Genomic DNA, 8,789 nt, shown 5'->3' with positions numbered 1-8,789 from the left:
GCCTTGTGGTGAGGTCATGTCTTGGACTGGAGCGTGCTTGGAAGGCCATGAGGATGCTGTTATCCCAAGACTTCTTTGTCATGCAGTAAGACCTTTACAAAGCTGGACCGTTTCGATACAAAGGATTTTCATTAATGAGATCACTGTGACTGGAAGGGTTCTGCTATCACCAGGGTCGCAATAACTTTAATAACACGTTATTTCACACTTAGAAGTGATGCAGACATAAGTGGATTTGTTTGGCCAATGAGATAAGGTGTCCCAAAAGTATTAAGAAATGTCTGTGAATATATAAGTCAGATGGCTGGGACTGCAAAAGGATGTGTGTAAGACACAGCTTTTTGGAGCTGCCCCCAGCTGATGCTTCTACATCTGTTGATCATCATCTTCTATGAGAGCGAGGAGACTGTGAGCTGTAAAGGGATAACAGTTTGCCTTGTAAGAATGCTTCATTGATTTTTATTAACACTGGTTGTTAACTCTACCTGCTGGTATCTGCTTAGCTCAGCCTGGGGCATTCTCTAACAATTTCAGTGCGAGTGTTCAGAGCCAAACCTAGTGAAAGGGATAACTAAACAAACATCACTGAGCTCCCGCTGCATGCCGTGTAGAAGATGCCTTTATAGCTTATTGTGAAGGCACCGGCATGTCAATATTTCATAAACCAAATTTAGAAAGAATTAAATGTTAATCCTTCTTTGGGAGTGTGGCGTTGGCGTAACTGCAGCAATAACAACCTTTGTGCTAGCGCAGGGCTTTCTGCTAGACCGGGTTAGTAGTTCAGTGAGTCTGTTAAAGAAACACTGTGTTTACCTAGGCTGCTGGAGGTTGCTTTGGGTTTCTGGAAGGCCGGCAATGGTTTTTACTTTGCCAGCTTCTACATAAAGGAGTCTTTTTATTCATGCAAGTTCAGTCTCTGATTTGGTTAAAAATACTGAAATAATTGCAATTGTGATCTGAACTCCAGCTTCCTGCCTGACAAATGTCAGCAGTCTGTACCCTGAATTCTTAGAAGCAATTTATCACAGCAGCACTGTAACTGCTTTCCCAAGAAATAACAATGATTTGCAGTACCCCTAATATGCTACCTATCCCTTTCTTTGAGCCTGTTACTGAGACCGGCATAAGCAAATCCATATGTTCAACCTGTCTTCAGTTTTGGCACAGTGTTGTCCCTCTCGAGTTGTTTCTTCCCTTCTGTTCTCTGAACCCATGCTTGTTTTTCCTCTTTATAGGGGACAAACATTTTAAAATAATTGCGTGTTTAATTTGTCCAAGAGGCAGCGAACATTGTGATCAGTCTCCAAATGAATAGGACAGTAGCTAAATGATTTGGAAAATGCTCTCTGAAATTGAGTTTAAGCAATAATAAATATTCAAAGTAGGTGGTTGAAGGTCTTCAGTATTGAAGTGGGGTTATGCACTTGCAAATACATTTCATTTTGTCAGGACTGTGTTGACAGGTCCTAATCTAGAGCTTGTTTCTGGTACTTGGAGCTTCCTTTCACCATAAGAAGCAATTCCCATTTTCAGTATTTTTCAGGCTTTTAGATTCTCTCCGGTTTGAAGTGAGAGAAGACACTAAAATTGGCACCAGCACAGTAGGAGCTCACACAACATGGTAAGAAGCAACATTCCCTCTCCTTCAGATCTTAGATCTTTGGTCATTAGGTTCTTCATGAATCTTTCCTGATCTGCCTGTTCACAAAGTCTCCAGGCTCCTTCTTGAATGCAAAAAGGCTTCCATAGAAATAATGAGCAATAATGAGAAAAAATGACATATCTTGGGGTGCGTGATTGCCATTTCTGACCACATAATTTGAGAAACCAATTACCCCTTGGTTTCACTTAGCAAGTCTTACCTTCAGCCCAGGGTCAACAGACCCATCTTAATGGAGGTGGGAGAAACCCACAGGTTTTCCAGACACCTCCCACGTGCAGGTTGCTCAGAGTTAGTCCCATCCCTTCTGTACCAGGGATGTCCATGCTGCTCCCCAGCCACAGACTGTAAGCTGGAGAAGGCACCAGTTCCTGGGTCTCCAGATGATAGTTCAGATTTAGAATTAAGGCTGTCCCCCTCCTCGTGCAATGGGGGAGAAGATTAAGAAATCTCTTCTTAATCATAGCCAGGATGCTTGGCCCCTTCATCACTTATGGCTTGTCTGGTTACTGAATGGCAAGGGCACGTAGAGCCCTCGGTGCATCGCCAGGAGCCTGACGCAGGCACACGAGATAGAGAGGTGTTTAGAGAAGTCTAAGGAAATGAAGAGGAGCAGCGGTAACTGGTAATGCGGCAGTGGCAATACAGGGCGCTGCATTCTCCCCCCACAAACAACTTGAGGCTGATGAATTGCTTGCTCATACTCCATCTGAAATCACCTCTATGTAAGGGAACATGATTCTTTTAATTTCAATAATACGCAGATGCTAAGGTTGCTGGTGCCGGTCCAGAAGGTGCAGAGCAGCCCATGTGTGTGGACATGCCAGGCCATGGGATGAGCTCCCCAAACACTCCACACAGCCAGTGGGAAGGGTGCTTTTCCTATTCGATTCACGTACCTTGCTGAATATGCATATGAGTTTAATTTATATTTAATCAGTCTCTGCAAACAGCAATCACTCAAGAGGTTTTTCCCTATAACATGTGGTGATTACCCTTATAGCGGTACTGTTCGTACTGCCAGAGCTGGGGTCTCTCAGCCCCTCCATTTGAAATCCTTCACTTCAGGAGGTTTTAATGCTTTCTGTAAAACGCTCTGCAGACTGGAACTTGAAAACTCAGGAAATGGCTCAGTAGCAGCCGTGCTCATGGTTGAGTTCTCCTTGGGACCGAGATGCCCCTGAGAGCCCTGCTTTGTCCCCGTGGCTGTACGGGGAGTCGAGATGCTGGCTGAGCCTTGCCTGCCTCACCACACTGACCCGTCATGCCAGGTATTTGCAGTAGTCGTGGTTTTGCCCTAGGATTTGGGTGTGTGAAATTCAGCCCTGCGGAAAACAGCTTCTGCTCTCTTAACATGTGATGAACTGTGACTATTAGCTGAGGTGTCGAAACCAGTCATGTGGGGCCTGTTCGTATGCCTGCAGAGCACTTGTCTGGCTTCTCCACTGGAGCAGGACCTTTCTGGCAGATCAGACTCGGTGGCGTCAGAAGGACAGAGGCTCAAAGCTGATGAAGGCAGAGAGTCAAATTTTTTGTGAAACTAACTTGTGATGTAGAGAAAGAAGATCTGGAGCTTTTGCACAACTTCTGATGGTCCTCTTCCAGAGTTTTCTCTATTCGTCTGTGTTTGTGACTTTAGCTCAGACCTAGAAGGACTCCACCATCAGCAAGCATTTAAGGGAGCACTGCTGGGTGCTATTTTTCTTCCCGAAGCAGAGGTGGGAGACACTGCTTCTCAAATAGTTTTGCAGCTGTGTCTCTGAGCAGTCACAGGCCGCTGAAAATTTGCTTGCCTGCACCATCAGCATCATGCTACAGGTTGCTGACCCTGCGCTTACCCTGTTGCATTGAATTTCTGTCTGTAGTGACACGTACGGTCATCCTGTGATTATCTCAGCTTTCTGTCATTATATGGTGAACTATTTTTGACAGCTTATTCTAAAGCCAGCTCATGTTTGTCAAGTGGAAACCTAGACAGAAATTGGGGTTAAAAGACATTTATTACAGCGTGGCAGGCGTGCACTTGGCATCTTCAGTCTGATACTTCCACACTGTTGTAACTGTGTGTGCTGGTGGCACTTCTAGTGGATTTATCATCTTGCCTTTTGGGGATGTGGTGGTGGGACAGGACCTTTATTCATTGCAAATAGTATTATAGGTAAAATGAAATGGCTTTCAGCCATTCCTTGCTGTTTCTTGCCCAAATCTCTGCATCCCTAGCAGTTCCTTAATTGTATCTCCTCCTTTCTTCCCCCTTCTCCCCCCCAAATTTCCCCTAGCCTTAGCAGCTGGCATGAAAGCATCCCAGCTCCTGCGTAGACAGCCTCCTTTCTGAGCAAAGACCAAGAATGGAAATTTCTGTTTCAGACAGTTGCAAAAATGTCGAAGCTGGGAGACTGATGTGTAGCATTCAGCAACCCCCATGCTAGCAGCAGCGATCAACATCTGCTGTAATTACTTTCTTTAGAACTTTACAAATGTGCTGATAATTTTGGTGGGAAGAAGAATAAATGGGAAAAGATCTGGAAGATACTCTTGGTGAATTTTTTAATTAAAATGTTTTTTATTTTTGAGAAACTCTTAAAGAAGCAATTAAAACAAGATGATATTAGTCTATACTTACATGGGAAAGCCTTGCCAGGATTAACTAGCTTTTACCAAATAAATTGCTGCCTCTGGATTTACATTAGCAAATACTTTCTATAGATGTTAATCAGAGAGAAGTGCATATTGAGCGGGTGAGATCCTAGCAGCAAAACCAGCCTGCAAGGTCATGGGCGGAGTGTACCTACCTGGAGGAAAGCGTTGTGTCTAACCAAAGTCACTGTCTGCTGGGAATTTTGAGCTTGGGGAGCCCATTGATGACAAGAGGCTTTAGATGGGGCCACACCTGAATTTCATTCAGAGTAAGGAAAGCCTTGTTTCTTCAGTATTTGTATTTCAGTAATTAAATATGAGGCCTTGGCCAGACTCCATTTAAACAAAGCAAAGAGCCAGGGTGTGAAATACTGTGCTGTATGATGACCTAATCCAAATCCCACTAAGTCTGGGAATGTTTCCACCGACTCCCCGGGAGCTGGATGAGACCTGCGCAGTCATTCCTGCCCATTGCCAGTGCCCGCTCCTGCGGCAGCAGGCACCCGAAACCTCCCGTTGGGGCACAGCTGAGGGATGTGGCTTTTGGGTGGTATCCTTCACCTGTATGTCCCCGTTGAATGGACAGCATTAAAATAACACGAGAGCTGAACAAGCTTTGGTAGAGCTGCGGCAGTGGTCGTGTGGGTGGGCTCTTTATGGTGGGATAAAGCAGTTTGGTCTCAGTCCAAGTGTGTTGTTTTTCTGTTTAAAGTTTGTTTTCTCCCTGCAGTCAGTGAAGATTTCCCAATGGTATCACACTAACCTGCCCACCATGGTGCTCATCCCCGCTGAGGGCTGATGGGCACAGAGGATGTGTGCTAGCAATGACGCCAGTGAAATTTCAATTTCTGAATGGTTCTGGTGACTGAAATACAACATACAAACCTGTGCTTTCATTGAGGACATTGAATGCAATGATTTGCAGGAGAACACTGTTTTCAGAGGAGAGCTGTGTGGTGTAGGTTTCTCCTTCCAGCAGAGACTTTCTTTGATTACTCATTTGTTCCTATGATAAATGTATAGGAATTCCTACAATACATTTGGTTCATTCCTGTAATGAATTCAGGTTCATTCCTAAGCCATTCATTAAAAGGCTCTCCAGTTACATAACGTAAGAGGTCAACTAGAGTGTACAGTATCTTTTTTTAAACTATTAGATCACAAATTTTGTAAACATAAGTTTCCTGCATCGCTTGCTTTTCAGTGGTAATCCATGCATAGACAATTGCTCATACCAAAAGTTGTGATGGTTCCAGGAATAAGGAACAGTATCTGAGCCTCCAGGCTGTTGTCCAAATGGTTGCAATTAATAAATAATGTGAGCCCATGAAATGGAGTGTGATATATATCATTGTCTGGGGAAAACCACTCATTTTTTCAGAGTTTAAATGAAAGATCAGAAACGCTATTTTTGCAAAAATGGTGAGGTCTAGGGAAAGCGTCACAGCTCCTTTCCAAGCACAAGGTAGAGGTGGTACTCTACCTATCGGCATGGTGGGAGCTTTGGGGGTCGCACTGGTTGTCCCAGGAGTCCTACGACTGTGACTTGTGACCACCCAGGTGAAGACAACATGCCTGTATCAGCTGTTTCCTTTTAAGCTTCAGTTTAGGCACCACTACAAGCAATTTTGGGGACAATCATTAACCTCATCCTCATCTTCTTCAGCCAAATGGCTTGCAGGACACAGTGGACTGGTAGCTATGGAGAATGGTCTACAGTGAAATGAAGAGATCTGGATTTGCTAGGGGAGCAACTGCTCCTCAGGAGACGCGAGTGTAGTTTAGCCTCACAGAGCAGCTCTCGCGGTATGGAGCCTTGGCAGTAGAAGAGACAGGATTAAAACCTGTGGTCAGCGTCCTCTTCCCAGCAGCAACGCCCTGGACCCAAGCCCATCTGAGCTCAGGGAAACAGGCTCTGACTCTCTGGTAGGTATAAGAAAAGGGGTTTTGAGTTTCTGAGCAAGTGCCATAAAAGACCACATGGCATGGTCTGACCTTTCCCTTTGAGATCTGCGTGTGGTGCTCACCAACCACACCAGTTGTGGCTTTGACTTCCACTTCCAGAAGAGAAGTTCAATTCTTCTCTTTGGCATGCTAACGAGTCCTGTGCATCTGTGTTGCTCTCAAAGCATTGATCCCAGCTCTGAACAGCCAAGGCATCTATTCAGCCAGGAGCTCTTTCTGTAGTAGCAGGCTTTAAAATATGTAAATCTATTTTCAAACGAAAATAAAACCCCCAAATGTTCATGTATCCCTCAGAACGAAGAAAGGGTCTCTGTCCTAATATTTTATGCAAATCTAGCTTTTGCTCTTGTAGTTGGGCATGAATAAATATCCATGGCTGCTTCAAAATGAGGAAAAAAGGAATGTCATCCCTCATCAAAAGAAAAAAAACTTTATTTCTATTGCATAAATAATGGTAAAATTAAAATCTTTTTATACAGATTATATATTTACAGTAGTGTTTGGTTAGAGGAAACAGCCGATATATATGGCATTCGGTTTTCCTTTATACACGTCTTTATACACTCGGGTAACTTGCAATAACATAGGATTTATTTAAGTTGCATGCCAAGTTAATTTATATTAATATTTACAGTATTTTGTACAAAGGTGGTGGTTTTTTTCATCATTACGCTGCTGACTTTGTGAGTTGTTGTCTTTAATTAAAATGCCATGTCTTTTGTTAACAAGAAAATAAATGGTCAGTTTAGCAATGAACGGTAAATGGCTTGAAAACAGTGAGGGATGAAATGATGACAAAAAGAAGATGTATGTATTAGCGAAAAACTTTCTTGACATGAATCAGGAGGCATTCATTACTTAGATCCTAGTATGGATTAAATGGCAACAGGCTGGATTCTGGGCTTATTACAGTTTAAGCCAATTAATTCTAATGAGTTGTTTCTGATTTACCCTGGAGTTGGCGAGGAACTTAATCTCTCTTCTGCCCCCCAGCCCAATTAAAAACTGAGAGAACAAGAGCTGCTGCATGAAGCTGAAATAACTTTGGCTCCTCTGAAAGAGATGGTAGGAAATGTAATACCATTCTTGGGTTGGTGCAATATGAATATAGAGGCATGTAGTTGAAGACTGATGTCAAATGGCAATCCCAGGGGCCTGATGCTGCAAACACGTTGGCTGTATGGTTTAGTGGGACTGCTTATAAGAGAGACAAGACATGCGTGAGTGCTGGCAAGACCAGAGGGGTAGCTACTAGAGCAAGCTCAACAGCTTCAAATGGGATTGTCAAATGTCTACTTGTTGGCTGATGAAGAGAGAAGACCAGCTGATAAAGGAAGGTTGTCGTATGGATCTCACCGAAATCGTTGTAAAAATAGCAGTGTTTGAAGCTGCTTATTCATGATGCTGGCAAAGACTGGCCATGAACAGTTGTAGCAAATAATTGGTTGGAAAATGGCAATTTCATTTAGTAATGCTCTTCAAGGCTACAAAGTATTTTGGTCTGTCTTGACAGAAAATAAAAAAAACCCCTGCAGTATGTTCATCATCAAATTGTTAAGTACCAATCTTTAGATTCAGAGGATTTCCTTTTTCTCCTTTCTCCCTATTCTCTTGCTTCTGGGGCTGAAATACTTTCCTAGTGAAGATGCCAAATTGAGGCAGTTTTTTAGACTTTTGCCACTGGAGAGGTAGAAGTGGAGTACTCTTCCAATTAAAATGTAGTTGTCAGATTTTCTGTTCACCTTGCTCTTGGTAAAGCTTCTACAGTTCCTAGAGCTGCCTAAAATGTCCTACTTGAACTGGAGAAAAACACGATCCAGTCCTGATAACAACAGACAATATATAGAGATGAAAATGTTGTGAGCTTTTTCTTTTTCTGTATTAAACTCCTGGGAAAGCAATAGGTTTTAAGTGATGCCAGGGAAATGTAATTGCACTGTCAGAACATGGTACAGTAAAATAATAGATTGAAAACCAGCAAGTTCTGTACATCTTCATCTGTGGAATGTAAGCATGATTCAGAGCCAAGAAAAAAGATACTTCATCAGATTCTCATTTTAGAATAGTTGGTTTTTCTTCTTTCAAATAGTCATCCATAAAGCAGAAACTAAATAATTTATTACACGGGTGGATAAAACAGGGAACTTCATTCTTAGTGATCTTAATGTATTCCTCCTACTGCTTCTCTCCTCACAGATCTAAGTCTGACTCGGGACTGTGTACCTCTTGCTTTTGTGCAATGACAGCCCTTTGCAGTGCTGCTTGCTCTGTGCACGTGCGCACGATGTGGGAGAAGAGAGTCTTTCATGGAAAAAGCTGAGAGTCTGCTTGTACCAGGCACCTCGCAAAGCAGTTTGTCATCTCGAGCAGAGCCAGCACTGGACCTCAGATGGCCATCGCAGTCCTCTGGGTGTCCCAGGAGATGTTTTGGTTTTCTGCAGCAGGCAGAAAGATGCAGCATGTTTTTTGTGAAAGAATATTCCTACGCTTTCCATGGATAAAAGTGTTTGCCAGTAGGTACTTTGCT

The sequence above is a fragment of the Gavia stellata genome, chromosome 25, assembly GCF_030936135.1.
Source record: "Gavia stellata isolate bGavSte3 chromosome 25, bGavSte3.hap2, whole genome shotgun sequence".
NCBI classification, from domain to species: Eukaryota; Metazoa; Chordata; class Aves; order Gaviiformes; family Gaviidae; genus Gavia; species Gavia stellata.
Note: the sequence above shows the minus strand (reverse complement) of the source record.